The following is a 15,683-nucleotide window of genomic DNA, read 5'->3' as shown; positions in this document are numbered from 1 at the left end:
TGCCCGACAATATACCATATTCACGCTATAAATAAGGTGATAGAGAAATGCGCAAAATATAACCAGTCCCTATATATAGCTTTCATTAATTACGAGAAAACATTCGACTCAGTAGAAACCTCAGCAGTTATGCATGCTTTGCGGAATCAGGGTGCAGAAGAGTGTTATGTGAAAATATTGGAAGATATAACAATTGCACAACTACATGGTACTCCATAAAGTCAGTAATAAAATTCCAATAAGGAAAGATGTCAGGCAGGGAGACACGATCTCTCTTATGCTATTCACCGGCTGTTTACAGGAGGTACTCCGGGGCCTGAAATGCTGTTCAGTAAAGCGGAAAATTGGGCTAGTTGGTAAAGATAGATCTAAAAATGGCGCACAGAAGAGCAGGGAAAAACACAGGAAGAACGGACAGGACAGGAGCGCACAAGAAATTGATGCGCGGTTGAAGAAACACCTCTCACGCGGTGAGCATACGCCAGGAAATTCAGCACGTGTCAACAAGATAAAAACCCAAATAAAAAAGTGACGTAGCTGTACAACAGACATGCGGACAAAACCCAGAAGAAATATATATATATATATATATATATATATATATATATATATATATATATATATATATATATATATATATATATATATATATATATATATATATATATATATATATATATATATATATATATATATATATGTATATATATATATATATATATTGTCACGCGTCTTCGTAGAAGATCAACGGAAGAAGAAGATCAAGGGTCGGACGGGTCGGTAGAGGAAAAAGAGTAGAAAGGATAGAAGAACGCTTGCAGGCTTCGTCCTGGTCCTGCTTCGATCGATCCCTCTGTAAATAAACCCCTGTGCGTACTAAGCACGCAACAGCTTTGGTAAGAGGTGCCGGCTATGCCGGCATTGTGTAGGGTGCTTGTGCCCCGTCAGGCAGAGTGCATCTGCCGTTTGCCCTTGTATCCGTGACCTTGTTGTCTGAAATAAAGATCTATCTATCTAACCACGGACCGTTCCATCTATCGAAGGAGCCGTAGACTCGCTGGCTACCCACCTCTCCTATCGCACATGACTGGAGACGGCAATACCGAGTAACCAGGACCATCCACGGCGAACAACTGGCCTCGATCAGCACGTGGTAGCATGTGCCATCAACTCGTTGAGTAAGTGCGAAAGGACAGTTACCAAGCAGGAATGTCTCGTCGTTGTTTTCGCTGTACAGCGCTTCCGCTCCTACCTGTACGGGAATGCTTTCTCTGTCGTGACCGACAACCATTCGCTTTGCTGGCTAGCGAGTCTTTGTGACCCCTGTGGACGGCTCCCTCGATGGGCTTTGCGTCTAGAAAAAATTAATTTTACTGTGGTGCATAAAAGCAGCCGTAAACACTCAGATGTTGATTGTCCTTCGCGCTTGCCGTTTCAAACGACTGATGACGGCGCAGACAATTTTGATGAATACTTGGCTTCACTTTCACAAGCCTTCCCCGATCAGAGTTTTCCGAACTGTGCCGCGAAAGGTTCTTTAAAGAACACTTTTTGCTTTCGCGGGGGATTGTTTTATACGAAAAATTTCGCTTCTGGGAGAGCACGCATGCTTCTTTTCGTGCCAGAAAGCCTACGCATGATAGTTCATGAAATGATGCACGACGACGCCATGTCTGGGCACTTGGGAGTGGCCCGATCACTCCACCACACACTACAATGAATTTACTGGCTTAAGATGCGTTCAACTATCCAGCACTATGTCGCCAGCAGTGTGCATTGCTGCTGTGTGCTTCAAATCCACATGTAAAACTGCGGCCAGTCACACCTCCAACAGCCCCGATTGAGAAAGTTGGCATTGACCATCTTGGACCTTTCCCACGGTCCTCTTCGGGACATCGATGGATTCTTGTGTGTGTAGATTATTTAACCCCATATTGTGCGACAGCGGCGATACCAGCCGCTACCGCGCGTGAAGTATGTCATTTCCTATTTCGATTTGTCATTCTTCGGCGCGGCCCTCCTACAGTTCTCATTAGTGGCCGTGGACGCCAATTCACTGCGGACGGTGTCGAAAAACTTCTCCGCCTCAGCACCAGCAGTTTTCGTTACTCGACGCCATATCATTCCCAAAGAACGCACTAATCGGGCTCTCATCACGATGTTCGCTATGTAGTACGTCGCTGCAGATCATAAGGACTGGGATTTTGTTCTCCCGTTCATTAATTATGCATACACCACAGCGCAACATGAGACAACTGGCTACAGCCCCTTCTACCTGCTCTATGCTCGCTCGCGTCGCTGTGGCCTTGACACCATACTACCATTTTTCATCCACGATGAATCTTCTCTTGATACCAAAATCTGCAGAGCTGAAGAAGCTCGCCAGCTTGCCCGCGTTAGAATTTTGTCTACGCAAGAGAGTTCTAAGAACCGCTGCGACGTCCGACACCAAAAAGTTTCTTATGTTCCTGGTGACATTGTGTGATTGTGAACACATCAACGCAAGCGTGGTCTTTGTCAGAAACTGCTGTCGCACTACACTGGACCGTTTAATGTGTTAGAGTTCATAAGCGACCTGACTTACGTTGTAGCCCGCCTAACTCCAAGTGGTCGATGGTCACGCCAATCTCAGGTGGTGGATGTAGCCTGCCTCAAGCGCTTTCATCCGAGGTGTTCTACTTAACTCGCCCAACGGGCTTCGTCTGAGAGGAGTGAAATGTCAAGCGCCTTCGTAGAATATCGACGGAAGAAGATCAACGGTCGGACGGATCGGTAGAGGGAAAAGAGGAGAAAGGATAGAAATACACTGTAGTAGAATGGAAATACATCTTGCAAAATTTTAGCGCGAACATCTTGCAAAATTTTAGCGCGAAAAAACACGGACAGAAACAGTAGACGACAAGAGCGTTGAATACTCTTTCTGACCGTGTTTTTACGCGCTATAATTTTGCAAGATGTATGTCAACCAACTCGCCCAATATGCAGTACTATAGAATGGAAAGTTGGGCGAGTTTGTATACGTTAATTTTGGGTGGAAAAACAGCGCGAAAGGGACGGAAGACAAAGATGAAGGAGACCACAATGACGAGCGCTGACTCACAACTATTTCTTATTCAGCAAAAACAGACATTTATAGCTAAATAAAGTCATATGACCTGACGTCACCCGCGCACATGCCCAGAGTGCAACAGTCTAAGAACTACACCATGAGTCAATAATAAAACCTTACAACACGATTTCAGAACACCGTGACTAATCAAAAAAGCGCGAGACAGTCGGAAACAAAAAACAAAAGCACACACAAAAAAATCCCGTGTTGTCAAGAAACAAGAACTCTTTATCTACCATCAATAAGGAAGCCTGACTGACGCATTCATCCCGTCTTTGCCGAATATGATATGCCTCAATGAGCTCTCTTGTCGTCTTGTCTTTACGGCGAAATAAAATGCGTGTGTGCGCGGCTAAAAGTCTGCATACTTTCTTATTTTCATTCCAAGAAAGGCCAGGAGACACAACATAAACAACCTATTTAATACGGAAATATTAAGAAATACGGATGTTATTTGGAAACGTTTGAATAATTTAATAAATAAGAACAGAAAGCCGACTATTACCGAGATAATTTCCAATGGTAAAATGCTCCCCGAATATGAGTTGGCAAATGCTTTTAACGATTTTTTTTATCTGTGGCTTCTACAAGTCCTTCTTATATCTACTTAGAGCATATGGGGTCCAAGATCTGTGAGAGTGTATTCTTAACTCCCGTCACCCGAGAAGAAGTTATTGAGACGGTCCAGTCAGTAAAAAATAGTGGCAGCTGTGACGTAGATGGTCTTCAGATTCAGCCAGTGAAGTACGTATTAGAGATAATTGCGTCACACTTGGAATACATTATCAATCTCATTTTCTCGTCAGGTATCTTCCCAAAAGGGCTGCAAACCGCTAAAGTAACTGTAATATTCAAGGGTGGAGACAAAAATAATTTAGGAAATTACAGGCCGATATCTATACTTCGTCTTTTCGAAATGTATAGAGAAATTAATACATGATCGGATGACCGGTTTTATTAACAAACATGATCTCATAACAGCATGTGTAACAGATACCACATGATGTGTTTTACTGTTTATTTGTAACTCACCCCAGTGATGTAACCACCTCTGCCCTGTACAGGAGGGGCACATTCCCCGTCAAGCCTCTTTTTGGCTTTTTGTATGTGCCCACCCAACATCACGATGTTAAAATCAAGCTTGATTTGATTTGATTCTTGCAAGCTTTGCAGTGCTCTTTTAGATGTGAATGGTTTGAGTCGGAAAGTGAACCCCAACGAAGATGCTCCCTAAGTCGAATATTGATACATCCGCCGGTCTGTCCTATATATACTTTTTTACATGAAAGAGGAAGTTCATACCCAACTGAACATGCGCACTCTACACACCTTGATCTATGTGAAACCAAACAACAAAATGGGCTGATGGTTTGGTTTGGTTTATGGGGTTTAACGTCCCAAAGCGACTCAGGCTATGAGAGACGCCGTAGTGGAGGGCTCCAGAAATTTCGACCATCTGGGGTTCTTTAACGTGCGCTGACATCGCACAGTACAAGGGCCTCTAGAATTTCTCCTCCAAAGAAATTCAACCACCGCGGCCGGGATCGAACCCGCGTCTTTCGGGTCAGCAGCCGAGCACCATAACCACTGAGCCACCGCGGCGGCTGAAATGGGCTGATTCTTGGTACGTTGTCATGGCGGTTCCCTATCATGCGGCAAATCCCCCACAACTTGAGTGGCGCAGAAAACACCACATTCACGTCAAATCTGCCCGCCACCTTTTTTAGATTATGAGCCGTTCGGTGCACATACAGAATAGCTGCAAATTTCTTTCCCGTTCTGTCCAATTTCGTATTCGAGGAATCTTTCCGCGCTCCCCTCACCAGGTTCTCGCAAGTTGCTGAAATCACCACCTGTGCAAACCCCGCGGCTTCTAATCTACTTACTTGTAACAGCACACTCTCCGCTATGCAGTGATGGCATGAATTTGTGAGGCTTGAACGTAAGGTAGTCCTTGCAATTCTATTATTTACTAGTTTTGAGTGCCCCGAGGTAAAACTTACCACCGGTTTTTGGGATCGGGGCGAATACATCCAGCAGATGTGCTCTTTCCTAAAAAACAACCTCAGGCTTAAGAACTGCAGTGCATTTTCCGACGGCAACACAACAGTGAAGGACAGCCCTTTACCACATACTTGAAAAACCTTTAGAATGTCTTGAAAACGTAGCAGCGCGAAAAAACGAGGACAAAAAAAAGACACAAGTACGACAGGACACACGCGTATGCTGCACTTCCAACTGCACTTCCAGTTGAAAGTGCAGCATACGTCCTGTCGTACTTGCGTCTTTTTTTTTTGTCCCCGCTTTTTCGTGCTGCTACGTTTTCAAGATGGACGAATACTGGCCCAAACTTCGGTGCTTTTGCTTTAGAATGTCGAAGAACTGCAGATTGGGCTAGTTGGTGTCGATTCATTAGAATGTCATTCGTTGTTCTATAAAACTGTCACTGTAAAACTAAAACTAAAAAATCATCAACAAATCTTGAAATATGCATTTCGAGACCTCCAATTTTGTTTTTTTTTATTTCCTTGTCTACCTGAGAAAGATAAATGTTGCTTACGGTTGTAGGAGCCCGTGAACCTACACATATGCCCTTTCTTTGAACATATACATCTCCTCGCCATCCCACGTACGAGGTCTGTTAGAAAAGTATCCGACCTTTGGCCGTAGAAAAAAAAAATGGCATAACTGGAGCGTTGGAAACCTAATTACCTTCAAAGTAGTCTCCTTGGGACTTCACACACTTCTCCCAGATGTGCTGCCACTGTTGGAAGTATTCCGGAAAGGCCTTTTTCGGAATGGAGTTTAGCTCAGCTGTCGTTGCAGCCATAATGTCCTCTCTTGACTGAAATCGCGCTTCTTACCATGGCCTTTTGATTTTGGGAAACAGCCAGAAGTCGCAGGGGGCCTTACCAGGAGAGTAACGAGTATGTTGAACTACAAGAGTCTGGTTTTTTGCCAAGAAAGTCTGAATCGAGTGCGAAGAATGTTCAGGAGCATTGTCGTGATGGATGCGCCAATTTCCTGTTGACCGCAACTCCGGTCTCTTGCGCCGCACAGCATCACGTAGGCGACGGAGGACATCCCTGTTGTACTCTTTAATCATTGTTTGACCCTGGGGCGTGCGTACTCGCGGTGTGCCACACAGCGAGAGTCCAAGAAAGCAGTCAGCATCACTTTGACGTTGCTGACCATTTGGCAGGCCTTCATTGGTCGTGGGGAGGTGGAATGCTTCTACTGTGACGACTGGGATTTGGTTTCCGGGTCGTACCCGTACACCCAAGACCCATCACCAGTGATTATGGTGTTGATGAAGTCGGCGTCACTGTTTGTGGAATCCAGCGTGTCCTGTGAGACATCAACACGAAGCTGCTTTTGCTCCACCGTGAGCAGCTTCGGCGCGAATTTCGCCGCAACTCTCTTCATGGCCAAATCTTCGGTGATAATGGAATGTGCAGAAAAACTACTGATGTCCACCTCTTCCACAATTTCTCGGATAGTCACACGACGGTCCCGTATCACCAGAGCGTTCACTTCGGCAATGATCTGGCCATTTCGGCATGTTGATGGCTGACCGGAGCGTGGCTCGCTCTCCACCGATGTGCGGCCATCTTTAAACCAGTTGTACTATTGCTTAATTTGTGTACTGCTCTAAGCATCGTCACCGAAACCCGTCTGAATATTTCGAATGGTTTCCACTTGGCTGTCGCCCCGTTTCTGGTCAAAATTTGATGCATTAGCGCTGCTCCTGTCGCACCGCCATTTTGCTTGCACTAAAAAACCGACGAGAGCACTGCGCACTACCTCACTCAAACGCTGCCTCCCAGCGACTGACGCTATCGGCAGGCGGGAAAAAATTCGTGCATGCGCACGACACTTCAAGGTCTGCTGGTGCAAGCGCACTTGTTTCATATCCATCAGGTGTTCGCAAAAAAAAAAAAAAGGTCGGATACTTTTCTAACAGACCTCGTATGTTGATTTCAAATAGAGAGCCAGAGGAGGAAACACACAGGATAGCGCCTGTCCTGTGTGTTTCCTCCTCTTGCGTGCGTGTTCGTGTGCGCTTAAATTCATTTCAATTTAAACGAAAAGCTCAGAAACGCAGACACAGAAATGCCGCACAGACTCACATACCTAGCTTCTCCATTTCCTTTCTCTATGCACTTGCGTACCGCTTTTAACATGACTTTTATGCAGAAGAGAATAATGCAGGTCCTGTATATCTATGCTGAAACCGGTACACCTTCCGGGATTTTCTTGCCTCTGGAACTTGACAAGTACATCGGTATTTTTCACAGCAAAAGGATCGTCAACTGTCATTCCTGAAATGTGTTCCTGTACGCAACTAGAGATTAAATACTGCCAGGTGCCGCCTTCGGAAATTATAGCCTTAAATAGGGCATCGATCTTGACGGTTTTCGCCGAAAAAAATAAATCCAATTCCGTTCCTTATGTTTTCTGAACCGAGGCGGCTAATGCCTTTAAATTAAAATCATTCAACAGTGAAATCATCCGCTCTTTCACAACCACATGATCTACGTTGACCTGTTTAAAACTCTTTTTGACAGCCGCCAAAGCCTTTTCATTGAACATCCCTTCAGGAATCACAACAAAATGCCCTTCCTTATCTGATAACACAAGTCTTAAAACGGCACTTTGGAAATAATCTATGAGGCCACGCATGTCCTTACTTTGTTTCGGTATACCCGGTGACACACCCAAGGCGTTGACGCTCTCCTCGAGGAACCTTGGGCGAAGATCATCCTTGACTTTTCTGGAGATACTTCTGGAATGGCTGTAGCCTCTCCACCGGTGATAGGATTGGCTTCTGGGAGTGCTTCGGTCCGTGTTCAAGGGTCTTACGTTGTTGCACTCATGATATTTTAATGTTTTCTATAAGTGACAAAATTCCTGCAGAAGAAAATATAAGCGGAGGCATAGTATCTTGAACAACGGGGGGGTTTGGAAGAAATGTCGGCTCTGTTTCATTAGTAAACACTGATGAAAAGGCTGTGTTGAACATGTTGGCGCATTCAGTTTCACAGACAGTTGCACCCGAAGCATCGGTGAGGGAAACAGTGCGTATGTGCTGGGAGTTAATGACTTGCCAGAACGTTAGCTAACAACATTTTAGGCAGATCGGAGTTAAAAAAAGCGCGTTTGGCTTCTCGAATACTTGATAAATAAGTTTTTTCGGTTCCATAATATTTGTTCCAAGCGTTCTGACTAGGAAGCAACTTGGCCGATCGGAAAAGACGCTTCTTTTTATTTTCAAGACGTCTGAGTGTATTTGTGAACCATGGGTTTTCAGGGTTATTTCGTATATTTATGTTCGTAATAAACCTGTCGACCAAGTCTTCGATTTTCCTCTTAAACAAGGACCAGTTATCATGGATGGATCTTTGATGAAAGCTGGATTGAAATCCTGGTAAAAATGACGACCCTTACATGATTAACAGCTCTAACCAACTGGTGACATTTTTAAATGACAACTGTAAGAAAGACTTTCACGGCTTCTCACTGGACGTCAAGGATTTGTATTACTCTCCCGCACAAAAGACTTCTAACCTGTGTAGAGGATGCCATTGACAATTACGGCGCTGTAAGCTTTCAGAACGATACTGGCATCACGGTTGATAATTTTTTAAACCTATTGTCGCTGTATCTGTCCTCTACTTACGCCGAGTGGGGGGGGGGGGGGGGGGGGGTGTCTATTTATCTACAGAAACAAGGTGTATGTATCGGCTCGTGCCTCGCACCAGTTCTGAGCAATATTTATCTGTCCTTTTGCAACCGAAAACTTTCTATAAGCCTATCAGGTTTGGGAATCGCAAAAATTTTTAGATACGTTGATGACTACTTGGCGTTGCTGTAAGGTCGCAATGAATGTTCCGCTTCCACTGCTGCTGTTGTTTCTACGTTTAAGAAGAGCCTCCAACCTCTGGTCTTAACCTTCGAAGCTCCAGAAAATGTTAGCATACGCTTCCTGGACCTCACCCTCCGTTTCTCAACGAATCATGTATGCTGGTGCTATGAGCCCAGAGCCCAAAAGCCCCTCCTCCCCAGTGATTCTGCGCATTCCAAAGTAGTGAAAAGAGGCATCATCAGCCTGTGTTTTAGGAATGCCATTGAAAAGTCATGCCATCACCTTCAAACCCATAGTTTTGACATGAAAGTTTCGCGCCTTGTAGCCGCTGGCTATCAACAACAGCTGCTGTGTTCTGTGGCTTGCCGCTTGTTAAAGAAACACCATCGGGAAGTAAGGCCATCAACAGGATCACACCAATAAGAAGACGGTTGTCCTTCCGTACATGCATACTGTTAGCCACAATCTGAAGAAAATTGCAAGCAGGATTGGCGTAAAAGTTCTTTTCTCGGCACCTGTAAAGCTCGGTAGACTGTGCGCGAAGGTTAATTGCGAAGAGGCCTCACCTAAACGGTGCCTCATAAAACATCGTGAACCTTTTGTACCATGTTAGGTCGTGGTTGTTTACCTTTGCCTTGCGGGAGACAGTACATCGGACAAACTGGAAGATGTTTTAATGAACGATTGCTTGAGCATATTAATGACATGAAAAATGTGGCCTCAAAGGCCACCTTGCTGCACACTGCCGAGGGTGCGAAGGATGTAACCCTATCTTCTCCGATGCACGTGTCGTCACAAGGCACAAACAAAAGGACACCAGGGAAATTGTCGAAGCATTCCTAATCACAAAAGCTGGTGAAGCATATGTTAGCAACCCCTCTGTGTCATTGACAAGAAAGAAACTTGTGTACTTTGGCGAGAGTCTGCATTGATATCAGCTATCGTCACAATTGTCGTGTGTTTTGGTGGTGTGCCTGTTGCGTTTTTTCCCTTGTACCATGCTATAAAAGGCATGACATTAAAAAATTACAGTTGTAGTAAGCGCCTTGTCCGTGTTGTTTCTTCGTTCGTCCCGTCCCTTTTGCGCTTTGTATCTTTCTTTCTTTATTTCATTTTATTTTCTCACAACAGAGAAAAAAGAAGCAGGAGCTAAAGGCTCATAGCCTGACAGAGACTCCTGCCCCAGGTAGCACAATTCGGCATTTCAGTGCACACTTAATAAAAAGAAAAGATAGACAGGGAAACAGCTCTCAATTATAAAAAACACATTTGAACATATAAATATTTCAACACATAAAAGTGAACATATATATACGGGATTAGACAACACTTAGTAGAATTTAAGGGAAAAAAGAAACGCTAAATGCACATCTTGGCACTCTGCAAAACTCATATAATTGCAAACACACACACACATATTACAGACACATAGCACACCGTACTCTGATAATATATATAAACCTTGATTACACCGAAAATTAATGAATGCAACGAAATGGGTTTTTTTAACAAATACGATTTGACATATTTCTTAAACTCCGGTTTTTCGAATTTAATTTCTTCTCCTATGTAATTCAGCAAATAAGGAACTTGGAAATGTAAGATCTGTCTGCCATAATTGGTCCTAGTGAGCGGTATTCTTCTTGTGTGTTTACGTAAGGTGTATTTTGGTTCTTGGAGGTTTGCTTCAGAGAGGTACAATTTATTGTTTTTTATGTATTGTAATAACTTGAAATAATATATTTGCGCAGCTGGAAGCATTTCATGTTTAATAAATAGCTTGTCTGTTGGAAGATCAGATGGTTTTCCTTGATAATTTTCAAATATTCGCAACACCTTTTTTTGGAGGATCGTTAGTTTGTTATAGTTATGAGCTGTAGTAGTACCCCACACTAGACTACAATATGATAACTTGGAGAGGAAAAGAGAGGAATACAATGTTTTCTTCAACCACAAAGGAATGAGCTTACCAATTTTATACATACAGCCCACGGTTTTTCCTAACTCTGCAGCTAATGTATTCACATGCGTGTTCCAGGACATATCGTTTTGAAACCATACGCCTAAGAACTTTTGAACTGTCACCTCATGCAGTCGCGTGTTACGAAATAATATTAAAATATTTTCAAAAGACTGTTTATTTATAGGTTTAAATATCACATATTTGGTTTTACTTATATTTAACTGTAACTTATTTGTGTCCAACCAGTAAGAGAGGTTTTCTAAGTAATCATTTACTGTTTTTTCTAAGTGAGGCAGTGACGCATTTGAAAAGAATAGGTTTGTGTCATCTGCATACATGACTATTCGAGGTGAAGAAGGTATTAATGGAAGATCATTTATGTACAGATTAAATAACAAAGGCCCTAGTATCGATCCTTGAGGAATACCATTTAAAATTACTGATCGTGGCGAGGACAGTTTGTTGAAAGACACATATTGATGCCGTTTGGTCAAGTAGCTCTCTAAGAGTTTGTGCGCATTCCCCCGTATTCCATACCTCTGCAGTTTACATAAAATAATGTCATGATTAACGGAGTCGAATGCTTTACGAAGATCTAGAAATAAGCCTATTGTGTATAAACGATTTTCGATGTTCTTTATTATTTCTTGCTTGACGTTGAGTAGTGCAAGTTCACATGATTTGTTCTTCTGGAAACCGTACTGAGCATCGCTCATTATACTGTATTTATCTATGAAGCTTATTAATCTTAAATTTATGATAGTTTCGAACACTTTTGAAAAAATTGGGAGGACAGATATGGGCCTGAAGTTATCTACTGAACTATCATTCCCACCTTTATGAATAGGACATACTCTAGCTATCTTAAGGCTTTCGGGAAATATTCCTGTCTCAAGCATACAATTGATAATGTGAGTTAAAACTAGTGAAATAATGTCGGATACATGTTTGATGGGGACAGCTTTTATATCATCAAAACCAGAGGCAGAATCATTCTTTAGTTTATCAATAATTTTGCTGACTTCTTGAGGAGAGGTAGGGGACAATATAAGCGAGTTTACCACGCTTTCACCTGGCGGGACAGTAGAAAGAGTATGCTGATGGAGGCTGCAAACATAATTTCCACAACTGATAAAATGTTCATTCAGCGCTACCAATGAATCTTTAACATTCAGACTATGGTCATTTTGAGTAACACTCAATGTGTGTTCCTGCCCATTTTTACCAGTTAAGTTTCTCACTTCATGCCAAATTTTCCTGGGATCATTAAAAATACGAGTAAATAGTTCCTCATAGTATTTAAGTTTGGCCGTTTTTATTTCCATATTAACCTTATTGCGAAATTTCTTGTACCGAACAAGTTCACTCGCATCGCGACTCTTTATAAATGAATGAAACATTTTATTCCTCTCTTGTATTTTCTTGTACAGTGTGACATTTATCATCTAGTCATGTACCAACTCGCCCACCAATCGATTCTTCTGAACTTCATGACTAATCAGTTGATGACTAACTAGTCATGATTGGTTAATGACAAATTGGTCATGTCTGTTTAATGACTGGCTAGTCAGACTAGCGAGCCATGACGAACCAAGCATTACTAGTCATGACTAACCAGTCATTAACCAGTCATAACTACTCATGACTGGTTAATGACTAACTAGTCATGACTAACCATGATTAATGGCTAACTAGTCATAAATAGCCATTAATGACTAATTGGGTCATGATGACTAATTGGTCATGACCCATGATTTACTAGTCATGATTGGTTTATTTTGTTTATTTATTTATTTATTTATTTATTTATTTATTTATACATACTGCAGCGCAATTATATGCGCTGTGGCAGGAGTGGGAAAAACACAAAATGCAAGGAAACAAAATGCAGCAAAATGTACAAAGTGAGCACTACAAAAAGTTAAAATCAGAAATGAAATATCAAACAAGAAAGGAACTGTTAACGACAGGGTAAGAATGCACAGCTATTATGCGTCTTTAACGGCAGTTACAAAGCTTTGAAATGGACAAGAACTAATGGACCCAGGTAGAGAATTCCAGGCTTCTATTCAACGGGAAAAAAAACTGAATTTGAACAGATTAGCATGCGCAAAATACGGTATCAAATTAAGCTCGTGATGACTTCTTGTAGATGATAATGGTGCAAAGTTAATGTAGTGGTTAGCTGAGAGCCTTACTGAGGAATTGACGACACAATGTAAGAATTTTAATGATTCAGTGTGGCGACGGGCAGACAGCGTGGTTAAATTCAATGAGAGAAGTGTAGAAGAGGATGAGAAACCGCGATCATAACGATGACATATAAAACGCACAGCTTTCTTCTGGACTGCTTCTAACATTTTAATTTCGAATTGCTTGTACGGATTCCACACTACAGCTGCGTAATCAAGAACAGGGCGGAGTAGAGATTTATACAACAGTAGCTTTGTGTCTTTTGGTGAATTGGGTAGCGTGCGTCGTACATAACCTAGTTTTTTTAGTGCTTTATTACATACGTAATCAATGTGTTTAGACCAAGACATGTTATGCGTGAATATGACACCAAGATATTTGTACTGAGAGACCCTATCCACCACACGGCCATTGAAAGAGTAACTAAAATGGGAAGCGGAAGATTTGTTACAAAAAGACATGAGGACGGTTTTGTCGAAATTAATTCTCATTTGCCAGGTACTACACCAACTACAAAACATAGCAAATGACTCTTGGAGGTGACGATGATCATTAGGGCCATTAATTACTTCGTATAAAACGCAGTCATCAGCGTAAAGACGAATGTTAGAAGAAATGTCATGTGGCAAGTCATTTATATATATTAAAAAGAGTAGTGGTCCAAGGACGGAGCCTTGAGGCACTCCTGACGTTACATCAACAGCAGCAGAATGAGGAGAATTATAGGATACGAACTGGGAACGAGATGAGAGAAAGCTAGAAATTCAATCAACCAAGTGAGGATTGTTTAGTATAGCATTTAGTTTAGCAAGAAGCTTGGAATGTAGAACAGTATCGAATGCTTTCGAGAAGTCTATAAAAATGGCATCAACTTGGTTACCGACATCGAGGTTATGTAATATATCATGAGCGAATTCTGTTAATTGTGTTACCGTACTAAAACCGCGCCTAAACCCATGCTGAAAGTTAGATAGCAAATTATTGGATTCAAGAAAAAGCATGGTCAAATGTTTAGGGGAATCCCCCAAGGTGGAGTAGATTTTGTAATAAGGGAGTAATTACTCATTGGCATCCACCCGAGCGCAGCCATACGGCTACAAAGGAAAGCTATACAGCTTTCTCAGAAACTTCGTAGTTAAAGAAAAATTCCTCCTGGTCCGGGGTTCGAACCCGGGACCACCGCTACACCGGAGCAGTCGCTCTACCAATTGAGCTAACCAGGACGGCAAGCTTATGGTAGGGCGAGAGCGAATTGATCAATAACTCGAAGTGGGAACAGTGTTGGTCAAACGTTTCTGAGAAAGCTTCTGAGAAAGCTGTATAGCTTTCCTTTGTAGCCGTATAGCTGCGCTCGGGTGGATGCCAATGAGTAATTACTCCCTTATTACAAAATCTACTCCACCTTGGGGGATTCCCCTAAACATTTGACCAACACTGTTCCCACTTCGAGTTATTGATCAATTCGCTCTCGCCCTACCATAAGCTTGCCGTCCTGGTTAGCTCAATTGGTAGAGCGACTGCTCCGGTGTAGCGGTGGTCCCGGGTTCGAACCCCGTACCTGGACGAATTTTTCTTTAACTACGAAGTTTCTGAGAAAGCTGTATAGCTTTCCTTTGTAGCCGTATGGCTGCGCTCGGGTGGATGCCAATGAGTAATTACTCCCTTATTAAGAAAAGCATGATGTGTTTATGAATGACGTGTTCCAACATTTTGCATGACTGTGATGTCAATGAAATCGGTCTGTAGTTCGACAAGCACTGTCTATCACCAGATTTGAAAAGAGGGAGCACTTTGGCTAATTTCCAAGAAGAAGGAACGGTAGCAGATGCTAAAGACTTGTTGAATATGATGGTCAGATATTTCGAAGACCACATAGAGTAACGAACCAGGAACGCATTGTGTATTCTATCTGGGCCGGTACATTTCTTAACGTCGAGGTTTAATACAAGATTTAGGATGCCATCAGTGTTTACGACAACATCACTGATTGCTGGAGAAGAAATTATATTATTGAGTGGCGGAATGACGTTGTTATCCGGAACGAACACCGAGTTAAAATATTTGTTGAAAGCATCCGATATTACAGCAGGCTCACTGATGACGTCATTATGTAATCTGAACGAAGTGGAGGAAGTGTCACGAGGTAAGATGGATGACCAAAATTTTCGGGGGTTAGTTCTTAACAGATCGCGCAGGTGGACACAAAAAAAAGAAATCCTTGGCCATGCGCAACTTAAGATTAAGTTCTTTTTTTGCCTTGTGAAATCTGTCTAAGGTTATGGGATCGTTGCTTCTTCTAGAACGCCTTAGCCTACGAACGCGACGAGATAAATGCAAAATGTCTCGAGTCATCCAAGGAACATTAGTATTTCTTTTCTTAGTTTTAATACGAACAAAGCGTTGGACACAATCCTTGACAAGACATTCAAAGTAATTAGTAAGAAAATTTACGTCGTGGCTTGCTGAGAAAGCAGAGAATGTATCGAAACGACCAGCTAAAACCTCAATAATGGAATTGTCGTCAGCACGAGTGAAGTCAGGAAAAGTAGTAA

General features: G+C 42.4%; 1 non-coding gene across 1 annotated transcript; it reads right to left on the bottom strand.

Moving 5' to 3' along the window:
- Positions 1-14,280: 14,280 nt before the first annotated feature.
- TRNAT-GGU (transfer RNA threonine (anticodon GGU)) lies at positions 14,281-14,354 on the bottom strand. Its single transcript has one exon. It is a non-coding gene; the product is annotated as a tRNA-Thr (tRNA).
- Between the last annotated feature and the right edge of the window lie 1,329 nt (positions 14,355-15,683).

The sequence above is a fragment of the Amblyomma mixtum genome, chromosome 10, assembly GCF_055824585.1.
Source record: "Amblyomma mixtum isolate Tamu chromosome 10, ASM5582458v1, whole genome shotgun sequence".
Lineage (NCBI taxonomy): Eukaryota > Metazoa > Arthropoda > Arachnida > Ixodida > Ixodidae > Amblyomma > Amblyomma mixtum.
This window is presented reverse-complemented; position numbering and strand designations above follow the sequence as displayed.